This window comes from Meleagris gallopavo, chromosome 2 (assembly GCF_000146605.3).
Source record: "Meleagris gallopavo isolate NT-WF06-2002-E0010 breed Aviagen turkey brand Nicholas breeding stock chromosome 2, Turkey_5.1, whole genome shotgun sequence".
NCBI classification, from domain to species: Eukaryota; Metazoa; Chordata; class Aves; order Galliformes; family Phasianidae; genus Meleagris; species Meleagris gallopavo.
The window spans coordinates 96255577-96270699 of record NC_015012.2 but is presented as its reverse complement, the minus strand read 5'-3'; the positions used below and the strand labels follow the sequence as shown (position 1 = coordinate 96270699).

Here is a 15123-nt window from a genome sequence, read left to right as displayed (position 1 = left end):
ATTCTTACTTTCGAGTAACATGGAGATGGAGAAAAAGTATTATGGCTTATAGAACTTACAAGGTATTTCATCAGGCTTATACAGCAGGGAGGGTTGCCAGCTGTAAGGCTTCAAAGGACTTTCTGAAAAACAAAACAAAACAACACAACAAACACACTTTACTAACAACAGAAAAAGCTGCAGTGTGGCTTTCCATGGCGCTCTGCTCTGTTATACACTGTTGGATAGCTAACAGGAGAGGAAAGCAGTAAATTTTCCTGTAACTGGGGGATTCCAAAGAGCTCAATCTCTTTGCTGCTTAGATGTTCAAATGACAGCTGGCCCCCTGCCAGTTCCAGTTTTAGGGACTCAGACAGGAGTTCCTCTCCTCCACTTGGTTGTATACTCCCATTTTTCTTGGAGAGACTCAGTATCTTCAATACTTCTAACACTGTGTCAGAGGTAGCTGAAGCTGGCAAAATGGTTCACAAGCTACTGAGGGGAAGAGGAAATCAGACGCAGTCAACATAGACTTTATTTCCATAGGAGGCCACCTGAAATCAACTCTATCTTCAATCCCAGATGAAGAGTGGTGATGGCTCCTAAGGCTGAATATGAGCTCCTTGAAGAAAAATGACACTTCCTCTTTCCAGACTAAACACTGTGGTGGTGCTGTCTCTCAGCCATTTCAAGCTGACTTGAAACCATGCTGCTCTTGAGAGCCTTTTCTTCCCCCTACGTGCTTCATCTACACTGGGTCTCTAAATGTTTCTTTGGTGGGTGATCTCACTGAGAACTGTACATGCCAATCATCAAACTGTGGAAGTGAGAATGAGCTGACAATGGCATCTTGCTTTGCAAATTATTTTGCTTTGTTTAAAAAACGTGTGGGTCAAAGTATTATTTTGAAGTTAGCGTCTTATGGGACTGCTTTTTGCAACTTCGAAAAGAATAAAGATCTTCAGTTTGGCTCCAGGAAGAAAACAATGAGTTGCCTTTTGTGTACTTTCAGAAAGGGGTACAGGCCTAATTTATCTTCCTTTGAACACAATGGAAGAGCCTGTAGAATTGCTGTACTGAAAGGACATTGACTTCAGGGGATGGTGGATTGTGCCCGAAATGCTCTGTTGCATGGGTATTAATTTGAGAACATCTCCACTTTTTCCAGTAACCATTCTGGTGGTAAAAGTGAGACTGGTAAAGTTGAGTGAGTCTCTGGTATTCTCAGTCTCACTGAAGAAACCACTGGCTGATGGCACTGGTGGTGCTTCTGTTCAGGTCCTCACTCCTTTCCAGAGAAAGTAAGTGGCCTCAGAGTGATTTTTGGTGAAATGTATCCAGAATACAATCTAAATCTAGCCCTCTTTCATTCCTTTAGTATTGTATTTTATCCTCCTGATAGGTATTTAGCTTTTAAACAACGCTGTCTGATGAAGATCAAAGAATCTGCTTAGTTTTACTGTGTGTATGTGTGATTTGGCTACATCTCATTTTTAAAACTCCTCTACTGTACCATCATAATGGTTTTAGCTCAGGACAACCACTGTGCATTTATTAAATGAGATGAAACCAATGCTGAAGACAGTACAGAGTTGTGTGACCTTTCAGATATTGTTTGTCCAGACAGTTCGTGTCATCCCGTGACATCTTCCACCTGATTTTCTGTCTGTATGTCATGCATCGTCTGGGATAGAGTTAATTGTCATTGTAGAGGCTTGTATGGGACGCTATCATGCTGCCCTGTCAGTGAAGAGCTAGGGGTGCGTAAGAAGTTGGGAGGGCACAGGACCAGGACAGCTGACCTAAACTGGATAAAGTGCATTAATGGAAGTGGCAGAATGTCTGCCTGCTGATGTGAAGTAGTGAATGAAATCCTCGTTTTACTTTGCTTTTGTATGCAACTTCTGTTTTCCCTGGGAAATTTTCTTTATATCAGCCCACAAGATATAGTCATCATAGATTCATAGTCATTCTTGAGTCATTATAGAGATATAAGAGTCAAGAAGTCATCATAGAGTAATCAGTGAGATGTAATGTAGTTAAAGATTAATGATGAGTCATAATAGAATCACAGAGTCATTGCTGAGTTGTCATAGATTCCTCGTAATGTCATAGTGTCATCATAGTGTCATTGATTCATCATAGAATCATAGAGTGGTCATGGACCATGGTCTTTTACCTTCCCCATTCTCTCCACATCCCATCTGCAGAGAGCAAGTAAGTGGCTGCATGGTGCTGAGCTGCTTGCTGGGCTTAAACCACAACACAACTGCTGGACAGAAGAGAAAGATTATTTACCTTTGCTCATTTTATGTCCTGTAAGAGTCTGTTTGCAGTTCCAATTTCAGATGTGTGCCAGATGCAATGGAGAAGCAGCAGGGACTTTGGAGGGAGGCCACAGCTGCAGAGTTGCAGGTGGTTTTCCCACTTCTGGAGTTTGGAGCAGGTGCTCATCTTGCCTTTCCCTGGGCTTCACACATCTGAGAGATCTGCATGGGAAGTCTCTTCGGAAACTGGGAGAAAATTGTCATTTATCTGAAAGGAAACACAATGTTATTATATTCTGCTTGAACCACTTAATTTTAGCAGTGTGGGCTACGGTGAAACCTTTTTGAAGAGCTGGGGCACAGTACTATAATAACATTTACAATTTCTTTTTCTTCATTTGTATCTAAGAAAGGTATATATTACATAAACTCCTGCTACTTTCTCATAGCAATACTGCAGCTACATTTGCAGGAGCAGCTCCACTGTTACATTACTGCAATTATAATAAATTATTGAAGTATAAACCTAAATATATACCTAGACTACTCTTTCAATTTTAATTTCTATTTAAATATTTTATATAGTTTTTCAATAGATTTTTCATTGATGGTTAGTAATAGGACCATCACAGCAGATATAGGTACTTTTGGAAATTGTACCTGGGTTTTTAATTATTTATGTCAAAGAAACAAGTTAGGATTGTCTACCTTTAATATGTCAACAGGATAAAAGAGAAATTGTATTTATATCAAGGAAATTATGCTAAGCTCGATCATAAATTTGATATTTTAAAAAGGGAGAGGCTAGAGGCACTTCTGAGATACATTATGAACATCTGATCTTAAATATGGAGAGGCACTTGTTTGGCTAGAATTATTGTATTGATTGGCTAAATTCTAAATAGGAATAGCAATAGAAAAATAATTGTTGTTACTTGTCTTTCAAGTCCTAAGTCTTACCTTCCTCATTTTTTTTCTGATCAGACTATGTATGTACTTTGCTTTAATATTCCTTGTCCTTTGCCATGTTTTTATGATAACTATGATAATTATGAAAATTGTTATCATTTACTAGTCAAATGGTGAAGAGGGGTGATAGTGTAGTGCCAGAAGCCAATGTAAATCAAAGAGAAGTTATTTTTGTTCACTTATTTTCACTTTTTAGTTTTTCATTTTTACTCTGTTTTTAAGAACCTGTACCTGCTAAGTGGTGCATTTTGTTAGTAACCACTAACCCATCACGAGGGTCCATTTCCATCGTAGTCTTGAGAAGGGAAGTGGCAGGTCTTTACTTGCCTCCTTTTTGTTCTTCTTTTCTTTTACCAAAAGCAAATTCCAGGTAAGCATGAAGCAGAACAAACAAACAAACCTATAGAATTAAGAATTACATGAAAACAGTAATTAAAGCAAAATAAAATACAAAATCAGATTTCTATGAAGACGTGAAATCTGAAAGTTTTCATGGATTTTCAGACACAATCTAGTGGAGAAAAAGAATATTTTTGTTTAGATTCTGATATCTGCCACAAGGCAGACTCAGTGGTACAAGTTTTCTTTAAAATTAAGTAATGTTTGGTGTATAAATTAAAGGTTGGCAACTGCTAAATATGAGAATTATAATATCTGTCTTCGTGGAAACTAGGTTTAACAGATGTGTCTTTACATATGAATAACTATCGTTATTTGACAACTAAATAGTTGTTTTAATATGTGGTTATTAATTTTATTCATAAAACTATTTTTGCTTGAACTCATTGGTTTCATGACTCTTTATTTTTCAAAGCTTTCTTTACAAAATGATAAGTAATAGGATAGCAGAGAGAAACAGCTTTGCAGTTTGGTGGAACTTCAAACTTATCCCACAAGGTAAACCAACAATTCTAGAAGATATGATAGAGAACACAGGATTAGAGTGCTTGAATAGGGAACCTGGACTGTAGAAGCAATGGTCTCCTGACTTGGGTTTGTTAAGGACTGGATTATTTTATGTTATGGCTATGTTATAACCACTATGCTGATCTCTATTGTCTTCTCTCTCATTTTTATCAGAAATTCTATTCTGGAGCAAAGAAACCTTTTCTATGAAAGTTTCATCTGAACTAGAACATTCCTGTGAAAAGTTATAATTTCAATATATTTACATTTTTCATAGAGTTGACTAGTGCTACCCATGATTACATACATATAAAATCAAGTACCAAGTACCTAGTATATTAAGAAGCTGAGTATTCACATAGTTGTTAGCTACATCTTTATTTTATTATATATAGATGTATTACTTCTTATACTAACTTATATGTGATGTATTACTTAATAGAACTCATATCTGAAATTCAGTACATTTATGGGGAACAGGCTATCAGTAATCCTCAAGCTAAACATACTTAAATGTGGCTATACTGAATCTGCCTCATTTTGCAGAAGGAAACAGTTGCTCTTCTCCAACTTCAGTTGTGTTAAAAGGTGAATTAGAGAAAAAAATAAATCTTCAACAAATGCAGTTAGCAACACTGTTATGTCAGTGTAAGTTTTGTTCCTTTTCCATTAAAATTCTGTATATATTTGTCCTTTAATGTTCAGATCTGAAATTGGATAGCACATTTCCTGGGAGGTTTTTTATGCTCATTAATCATAATGTTGACCTTAACAACTGAAGGTTTCCAGTCATTTGTTTATAGACAAATTTACAAAGGTATTACAATACTTAACTGTGAATGCTAAATCTGAGCAAGCATGATACATAAAACCAAAGGTAAAGTGATTAGTATGGCACTAAGAAAAGGCTTTGATGGAATCAAAGGGAAGTCTTATTACCTTATTTAGGTGGATGCTTTTGTTGAAATGATGTTGGCAGAACCAAACCACATATTTTGTTCATTAACAGTGTTATTTGTAGTTATCCCTTTAATTCTAGAAAATAGTTTTTTGAATTACTTTGATGTGGAATTATAACTAAGCAGATGCTCCTCTTTCTCTACATATCCTAGTTCAGAGGATGCTCAGGCCAATACTGCAGGAGGCTTTTTGAAAAATAGATGCTCAGAGACTCAATCTGGCTGCAGTATTATGCCAAAACGGAATGTAATATACTCAATTTTTGTTTTAACCCTTCTCTTTGCCTTTTATTTTCCCTATAAAATATAAATCTTGCACAAGAAAATTACACAAGAATCTCTTGTGTCAATGCTACCTACTTTAAGATACACTGCACATTACCTTAAAAGTGCATGCAATTGAAGTCAACTTTTTTTAGGAAATTGCTTTTCCTTCCTCTCATTGTGCATTGATTTCTGTATTACTTTTATTCTGGTGCTAGTACTGGACATGCAAGAGAGCTGCATATTTATATAAATTGGCTTGTTTGTTTGTTTGTTTGTTTTTTCAGATCATCATTAAGAGGAATGAGGATTATTGTGAAGAGTGTTAAAGTGAGCGTTCTTGGATCCTAGAAGTCCTTCCTAGTGCAGTGACTTTTGTCTAATAATTTTATATTTGGACAGTTTGTTGGATAGTTTGGTAATAAACAGATCCATATGCTGCAGCCACTAGCACAGTAAGTATCAAGAGCAAAAACACATTTTCACATATTTTCCTGAAGTCCCATTCACCTTTATACCTAAGACCAAAAAAGCAGCCACCCAGCTCTACTAATTCCCTCAAACACAGAAGCTCTCAAATTAGAGCCCTGGGCGCCAACTTTGCTAAAAGTTTCCTGGTGCCCCAGTTGCAATCGGTGATAGGCCTCCACAGGCTTCCAAGTAAAATGTGATCATTTCTTGCCGATCCTTGTGTTCTCAGCACTATCCAATTAACAGTGGACCCCGACTAGCTAGGATCTCCAACAGTGAGTATTATTGCTAACCCAACTGGCCACCTGCTGGTAAGGTCTCCCTGTTTCCCTCTACGCTCTAACTGCTCTCATTGTTTATTCATAGAGCCAAAGATTAAAGCCAGAAAGGACCACTGTGATCATCTTACCTCTAATCAGAAACCTTTCCAATTTTTCAACTTTCTCATTCACTTGCTGACATTACATGTAGATGCAGAATGCAGTTTACAGAGAACTTTATTTTCCAACACACTTCAGTCTGATTCAGGTAACCAGATTACATGCTCATCTACCTTTGTAACATTTTACAGGATTGGTCTCTACTCTCCAGCTCAATTTCGAGCTCTACCTCAGATCCCAGTGGTCTAATTTTGAAAACTCAGTTAAGAAGCATAGAGATCCTGGTACTAGAATTCAGAATAAACCTGTTCATAAATTGTTTGGTCTTACATCTGCAAACTAAGAAAAACTGTCACCTTGACATTTTCAGGCAGCTTTTGTCCTCTCTCCCCTCCTTACTGTTTTGATTGTTTGTGTTTTTTTTTTTTCCAATAGAACAATGTCATTGTTAGTGTCAAAAATGAAATGTATTTCAGTGATGTCTGGGTTTCCTAGTGATGGGTATCCAGACTGAGGCAAGACATGAAGCTGATCAGAAGCCTAAGTGCCTGCAGAACAAAATGACAGTCCTTGATCTTTCCCTACTGACCTAATGGAGACATACATATAACTCCAGAGGAGACTGGTGAAGAACAGTTCCAAATGTTTCTAGAACCGTAAAACACATGCCTAATTTTGTTTTGTTAAACCTACCTTGAATAACATTCACTATGTAGATAGCCAGGCATTACTGATCTCATTATCACATATTAAAGACATAATTTGTTCAGATCTGATTTTTGTGGTCAAAGTAACTGAATGTTAGGTAAATCATAGCAGTTGTTAATGTACTAGTATGTTTTACTGTCTGTGACAATCTCAGGCAAATTGAGAGTTGAGCTGAAACAAACTCAGGAGTTTTTCAAGAAAAATTGATCTTTACAGACTGAGTAGAAACTCAGACTGAGATATTTGCTGTCACAAAAAGAAAGAGAATCACATGTAAAATGAAAACCAATTATTCAGCTGAATTTTTTTTTTTCCCAGAGTGATGGAACATGAATCCACAAAAAATTCCTGCTACCATTAGGATTAATAATAATAATAATAATAATAATAATAATCACACAGAATAACAGGAAAACACTTTCTAGTTCAGTAAGTGGGCAGAAGAAATGACAGAGATGTTTTACAAACTACAGGGATTGGGAAGTCGTGTCTGGTATTTTAACTCATAGTATATTGGGAACACATTTCATCTGTATGTTCAAGTATGGGTCCTTTTTTGGGGGGGGAGTAGAGGCATAAGAGTTTCCTCCTTCTTAATCTGTGTTGTTCTCAACAAAGAGGACCCTGAATCACAGGCAGACACACATCAGCTAGAATGATGAGTCAAATTAAGCTCTGAAAGACAAGAGATCAGTTAAACTTGTGGCCAAACTTTCCTTCTGGATACCTACAGGTAGGCACTTCCCCATCTGTGTGTGTGTTCTTCTACTTGATCTTTTTGAGCTGAATAAACATGGAAAACAACTGTGTAATTCCATTTATCTCTATAATTTTTCTGGGACTGGATGATCAAAGTGTCTTTTGACCTGGAATTGTTTAATGTGGATTTTAACTCTAGCCTTTGTCTCTGTGTGTAATTTTCAATTACTTGAATTTCTCGTATTGTCTTATGCTTTTACATCCATTCCAGATGTTCCTCAAACTTTCTTTTTTGTCCTCTTCTCAAATGAGAGATAATAATCTCTCCATTACTACGATAAGACTATAAGGTTCCTAATTCTTCCTTCAATTTAGCAAAATTCTGCCTCTACTTCACAGAATCATAATATCAGGCTTGGATTGGAAGAAAGCTCAAAAATCATCAGGTTCCAACCCCCTGCCACAGGCAGAGCTGCCAACCACTAGATCAAGTGCTAGATTAGGCTGCCCAGAGCCCCATCCAACCTGGCCTTAAACACCTCCAAGGGCAGGGCATCCACAACCTGTTCTCAGTAACCTGTCCCATCACCTCAGCATTCTCTCAGTAAAAAAAATTCCCCCTGACATCTAATATGAATCTCTCTTCATTTAGTTTAAAACCATTCTCCATTGTCCTATCGCTATCTACCCACATAAAAAGTTGATTCCCTTCATGTTTATAAACTCCTTTTAAATACTGGAAGGCTGCAGTGAGGTCTCCCTGCATCCTTCTCCAGGCTGAACAAGCCCAGCTCCTTTAGCCTGTCTTTGCTGGAGAGGTACTCTAGCACCTTGATCATCCTCATGCCATCCTCTAACTTTTCTCCAAAAACTCCGCATCTTTCCTGTTTAGGGGTCCCAGACCTGAATGAATGGGACCTAATGGTGACAGAGTAGAGAGGTTCAATCCCCTTCCTTGCCCTGATGACAACCCCTCTTCTGATGGAAACGAGGATACTGTTGGTCTCCCAAGCTGCAAGCACACAGTGCTGGCTCATAATAAGGATCCCTAAGTCCTCAGCAGGGCTACTCCAAGGATTTCTTCTCCTAGTCTGTATACTACATGGGATTAGCCTGATCCAAGTGCAAAACCTTGCACTTTGCTTAGTCGAACCTCATTAGGTTCACCTAGGCCCACATTCCAGGTTTATCAAGGTTCCTTTGGATGGCATCCCTTCTTTCTGCTGTATCGACTACACCACTCATCTTTGTGTCATCAGCAAACTTGCTGAGAGTGCACTTGACCCATCATCTATGTCACTGATAAAGACCACTTGTACTTTGTGAACTAGTGTATGGCAACTTTGACCTTGATCACTGTGATTAAGTTGAATTGAATAATTTGTCTGTGAAATCAGTCTTTTCTTATTTCTGTTTACAGAATATGCTTGGGGATATTGTTGCTTCTCTCATAGCTAACTGAGATTTTTCAGATGAGCTCAATATTTTTGTGGTTTTTGTGGTTTTGATGAGTTTACACTCCTGAAGAAACCTGATGTATACACATATTTTTTTAGGTTTTTCTTTTGTCTTTATCTCAACTAGTAAAAATTTAATATATTGATGGTTCTTGAAGGTACATACAAAAGGAACATAGAGTTAACCAAAGTAGTTTTTTTTAGCAAAGTAAGTTTTACTTTCAATCAGTGCTTGAGGGACCTTAAACATTTTTCTGTTTAGAACTTAAAAACTGTCTTTGGCAGAAGACTGTAAGCCTTAATCAGATGAGCTGGTACTGACAGATTGTGATGTGATTGTTGTGTGATATTTACATCTACACATTTACGTAGACCAGAAAACACTTTGTGGATTTAGGAATGCTGATATACAAAAAAGTTGCTTTGAATGTAGTTATAGTCAACATTTGCAAAGTTTTGTTTGTTACCGAATTGGCAAAGCTATCTTCCTTCACCAAAACATACCAAATGTCTAGTTTCACTGCTCTATTTATGGCTAGAAGTCCAGGTGGCATAGCTTCAGGGATATAACTCTAACTGACAAAGTGATGCCACAGAAGCCTGACCTTAGGAAGAGACACTGATTCTGCGAATCTCTTGGCAGAAGTTTGCCCCATGATTAGCATACACAACTGTGAGTTAGGTAACCTAGGGCCTTTATTTCTAGCTAGGGCATTGGCTTGCTGGGTGACATTTAGTGAGACATCTCATGCTGTTTTGCTTCTTTGCTTTACAAGAGAGAAAAAAATATCAATAGAAATGTGAAATTTAATTAATTAGTAAAGCGTTTGCTGTTTTGTACAATAATTCTTATCCTCACCTTGTATTAAAAGGGATTTATTCTTGCCTTTCTATTAAAAAATGGCGATAAAACAAAATAGTACAGAATGTGATAGTAGAAAATACCTTAATTCTTGCCTAACACCTATATGTACACCTATGTGTACACATCTACTAAAAGAAACCTTAAGAAGGGATCCAAAGAAAAGGATGCTACTTTCCTCTCATGATTGTCAAATATGTTTTAAAACTGTTCTATGAAGAGATTCTCTTGAATATTCTACACTACCTTATCACAGAAATAAATGCATGGAGGCTAACTGAACCATATTAACAGTCTGTGAGAGTATCAAGTACGAGGGTTCCTTATATCAATTACTCTCTTTGAATATCCAAACAGAATTTTGATTTCAGCAGCTATTAAATAAGATACATTTTCTGTTTTCCACTCTATACTGTTCTACAGATATTTTATTTGGTACCTTGGTATATCTACAAAGACTGCATAACTGTTTCCATTATACTTTCAGATAGTGTTAAAAAAAATCATTCTAACAACATCCTATTTGGAGGCCAAAACATTTTTAATTTTTTTCTCACAGTCAGACATGTTTTGCTCTTTATGTGCAGTCACTTGAGATGTAACCCTACGTTGTTACTCTCCTGACACCCTAAAGTCAGAGGCTGAATCCATCTGAGTCTGGAGATGCTTCTCTCTTTCAGTAAAGTCTTGAAGAATGACTTGCATTCTAGGATGTTTTTCCCCTGCCATCATTTATTTTAGTTAGAATGCTATTTCTTTTCTCTTTACAGTTCTCATCTTGCTTGGTATGTAGTGGAGCTTTTCATCATCAAGAGATAGATGGCAAATGAAGTAAGAAAAATACCTTCCATGTAAAATATTTGCAGAATTAAACAGATGAATATCAGGTACCTTTGATTAGGCACAGAGAGAAAGTAGTAAAGGGGTAAATCAAGAGATTTATTTCCAATATCTTGTCTCTGTTCCCTGGAACAATATATAAAAACATTAGTGTAATTCAGATCAAAAAGCTCATTCTTAGTACTCATGGATAAACTGTGCAGTGTAGTGTGACTTAGCTGAGGAGAACTTCAGAGGAGAACTAGAATCTTGGAAAAATGTTTGGAATTTATTTTTATAAAAGCTGGACATTCACAAATTTTATTTAAATTTTTTGTGGTATACGTTCACCTGTTAGGCAAAACTTTCAGACTGCCAAGCTGCATCAGTATTTAATTTGAAACTTTCATTATAACACTAGTAAAAGAAGTTTGTAAAGCTGAAGAAGGGACTTCAGTAAATAGACTGCCTTTCTGTCTGTGCTTTTCTTGTCTGAGTTTCTTGAAGTACATTTATTTTCATTATTATCACATTGTTAATGAATTTTCTTCTATAAACTGACCCTGACTGCTACTCTAAAATATATTTTAAATGAATCGTGGCTTTGAGACCAGGCAGATTATTAAAACATTGAAGTATATACATCGAATCATACAGAGATCTCGCTTGTTGGTACTTCAAGACTAAACAATTTTTTTGAAAGATGACCGTTAATGAACAGACTTAGCATCCTAGTTGTCCCATACAAAGCTGCATCTCAATCTTTTTCTTATTTACTCATCTGCAAAATGGATTTAAAATAACACCACTTAACCCAGTAACATTTGACAGCACCTTTACTTAAATATAGACGAGTGTTCAAGGTGCAAGACAAGAAAACAGCACCCATTATTTTCCTTATGAAATACAAGCCTTGGATGGTAGCAGAAATTAGTTAATTTTGGGTGTAACCAGTAAGTTCAACTCTTAGTGGGAAAAGACTATAGCAAAACAGGTTTTGTATATAATTAGAAAAAAGAATGCATCTGGCAAAGTGATTGTGTGCTTAGAGAAATACACATGCAGCAGCAGATATTACTGTAAAAGCATCCATATGGCTGACTGTAACTGGTCAAAAACCCTTTATTATGATTTTGCATTTTTCACTACTGATCATCACTGTAGTGTAGTGCAAAAACTCGAAGTTAATACACCAGTCTATATGTAGACAGAAACTTAATGTTATTTGAATGTACCTCTCTTGAAGTATTCTCCTGAATACATCTTAAGTATTTTTAAATATCTACATGGACACATATATACTTGCATGCTATTTTTTTACCCTCCAAGTTTCAGTAAATCGCTCCAATACTAAGTACTATATAAGTTGCTTGAGATATTGTGACCAGATGGTTCACAGGGCTAGTAATGGATTATAGTGCTTTCTAGCTCCAGATTGCCAGTTCAAATCTGGGTCAGGTTGACACTGTCTGAAAATTATTACTGTTTGGTGGCTTGTGTGAAATGAGTTGGAGACCTCAATATAGTTCCTAAAGGCTGGGTTAATATAACACAAATGTCACCAGATGATTGTCGGTTTCAGGGCTCAGGCACACCAAAGTCAGTGGAAAAACTTCCATTGATTTCAGTGGGTATTAAATTAGATCTTAATTATGGAGAATGAATCCTTTGTGCTCATGGAAGTGCTTGTTTACAGGGGGGTGAAGTGCTACTGCCAGTTAGCACATAAGGTTTTGAATGCGGGATGAGGTGATCCCAGGGACGTATACCAACTGGGAGGAAAAATCCTTTAGAGTATCCCTGCTGAAAAGGACTTATTGGTTCTTGTTGATTAAAAACTTACTATGAGCCAGCAGTATGTACTTGTAGCCCAGAAGACCAACAGTATCCTGGGTTCCATCAGAAGAGGGGTGGCCAACAGGGTGAAGGATGGGATTGTCGGATGGGATTGTCCCCCTCTATTCTGTCCTCTTGAGGCCCCAGCCTCATGATGTGTTTTGCCACCGTTCTGGCTCCATTAGTATAGCAATGAAAGAGAAGTTACTTGATCCTTGGGAATAAGGAGAATCATAAAGAAGAAATAATAGATATTAAAGACCCTTGAGTTTAGCTGACTGGAAATTTAAACTAGGCAAGTTAAAGTGGGAAAAGAGGCACAGTATTATCACCATATTTGATTAACCTGTGGAAGAAACCAGTAGCAAAAAAGGAGGAATTGCCATTTCTATATCAAGTTCAGATATGTATCTGGAAAATATGTGTTAATCAGATCTGCCACTGGTCTGTGTCCAAAGACATTGCTTGCACTGTCATAGTGATGCAATTTTATTGCCAAAGAAGCCCCAAAAGGAATAAAACTAAGCCACTTGTGCAGCTGACTGCATTTACTCCTGCTTTCTGCTGTATTTCTAGCTTAGTTTCTAGTCTTGCTGAAGATACATTGAATTGCAATGGTGTTCATGTGTTCTTTGTACTACATGAGTTAAATTAATTCAAATTTCAAATCTGTTACAAACCTGTAAGAGTGTCTTTAACAAAGGAGCTCTTGGCTGTATACCCAAGAACAATAAAACTCTTATTTTTATCAATTCTTTTTGTTTTTCTCTCATAAAAACATTTATGACTTTATATTGGATGATGGCAACTTAGGGATTTTACATTCTAGGTATAGACTCTTAAGAAAGATGAAGGTTTGCTATTGAAATGCAGCAGTTTAGAATCCCTCACTTGTTTGTCTGTATACTGTTCAACACAGAAAAAAATAACTTTATCAGTTTTTTATAGTAGCTAGTAATGATTAACACTTTAAAAATGTTTCTCTCTAGTGGGAGAAACAATAAAACATCTAGATTTTGGCACTTGGAAATGAACAGAGACAGAGAGTACAGAAGAAAGATAAATATTTTTGAAGTAGAAAAGACTGTATGTGAGTTCAATATAGTCTTTTAGGCTAAGAGCAAGATAATCTACAAAGAGATTTTGTGATTTAACAAGGCAACCCAAAAGCTTTAAGAGAAGACCTGGATTCCCATCAGAAATCTGAAGACTATCCCAAGAACCTCTCATGTGGACAGAAAAACCTCAGTGAAAGAAATGAATGAAAGCTTACGATTTTGTCTGGGCCTTGACACTCATATAGGAAAGTAGAAGTGTTTACAAGGCAGAATTTATTTTTGTTACATGTATGAAGACCTACACCAAATAGAGAAATCACTTCACTGATATACTATTAGGTGAAGTTGCAAGAGAGGCAATTCCAAATTTAACACCATCATTTAGATAAAGAATGATGATTTTGTTACCAGAAAACATATCAACCAATAGGTCTCCACCTGAACTGTGTTAGAAAATTAGATATGGTTTAAAATCTTCAGACCTTTTTGAATTTATTTCTATTTTTTAGCAGTGTATTACAATTAATATGTTTTGAAGATAAGATTGTCTTATCTTTTATATCAGACATAAATTTAGATTTAATAAAGACATAATTAAATTCTGCAGTTTTGTTTGCATGCTTATAAATATGGTGTTGCTCAATAAACATTTTAGGACAGGTTAAACTTATTTAAATGGAATTTATTAGAGACGTTCAAATTTACACACGAGCTTTGCAAAGTCTGTAGTTCAAATGCCCTGAATATTTCTTTATCATGTATTTAATTTCAGATACATATGTTTTACATTTGTATTTATATAAAATAGTCAATGAGAAAAGATATTTTCTTTGGGAAACAATTACCTTCTCATTTAATGATCAAATTTAGAACAGATCTACATACAAAAATAATCTAAATGTGACATTATTTTCTTGAATCCCACAGAAAAATCCTTCCCCTTTAATTCTCTTTTTCATGTTACTTTCTTCCCTCCCTCCTTCAGCTGGCTTAATTATATTTATGTATTTTAATTGGCAGATGTCATGGGTGAGAACATAAGACCTCTATGGAACAATTATAAATCCTGAATGCAAAACTTAAATATATACCTTTTCTCATTATACTTGTCTCATTTATGGTTATATGATTAACAGTTTCCAAAAACTTAATTGCTTATTGGACATGGACATGGTCCTGGGCAATGTGCTGTAGATGGCATTGGAAATGACCTTCAGAGGTTCCTTCCAACCTCAACAATTCTGCGATTCTATACACAACTCCTGATCACCTTTATTCTAAGTAATACTTTCCCCTTCTGTTTTAAATGGGGAAGCTCTGAGTCAAGTGTTTATGAGATTAATTCAGTTTGGGATATTTTTGCTGTTCACCTGTATAAGTAGTTTCCTATAAAAATATGCACAGGACACACTGGCTTAGCACAGTTCTAGTAAGGATCATTTGTGCCTGAATATTTGCCTATATTTTAGGATAAATACTTAAAAAAAAA

General features: G+C 36.2%; 1 long non-coding RNA gene across 1 annotated transcript; it reads left to right on the top strand.

Annotated features, from left to right (window-relative positions):
* Positions 1–233: 233 nt before the first annotated feature.
* Positions 234–7995, top strand: LOC116216360. Its single transcript, XR_004159007.1, has 3 exons — positions 234–2196; positions 4030–4112; positions 5632–7995. It is a non-coding gene; the product is annotated as an uncharacterized LOC116216360 (long non-coding RNA).
* Positions 7996–15123: the final 7128 nt, after the last annotated feature.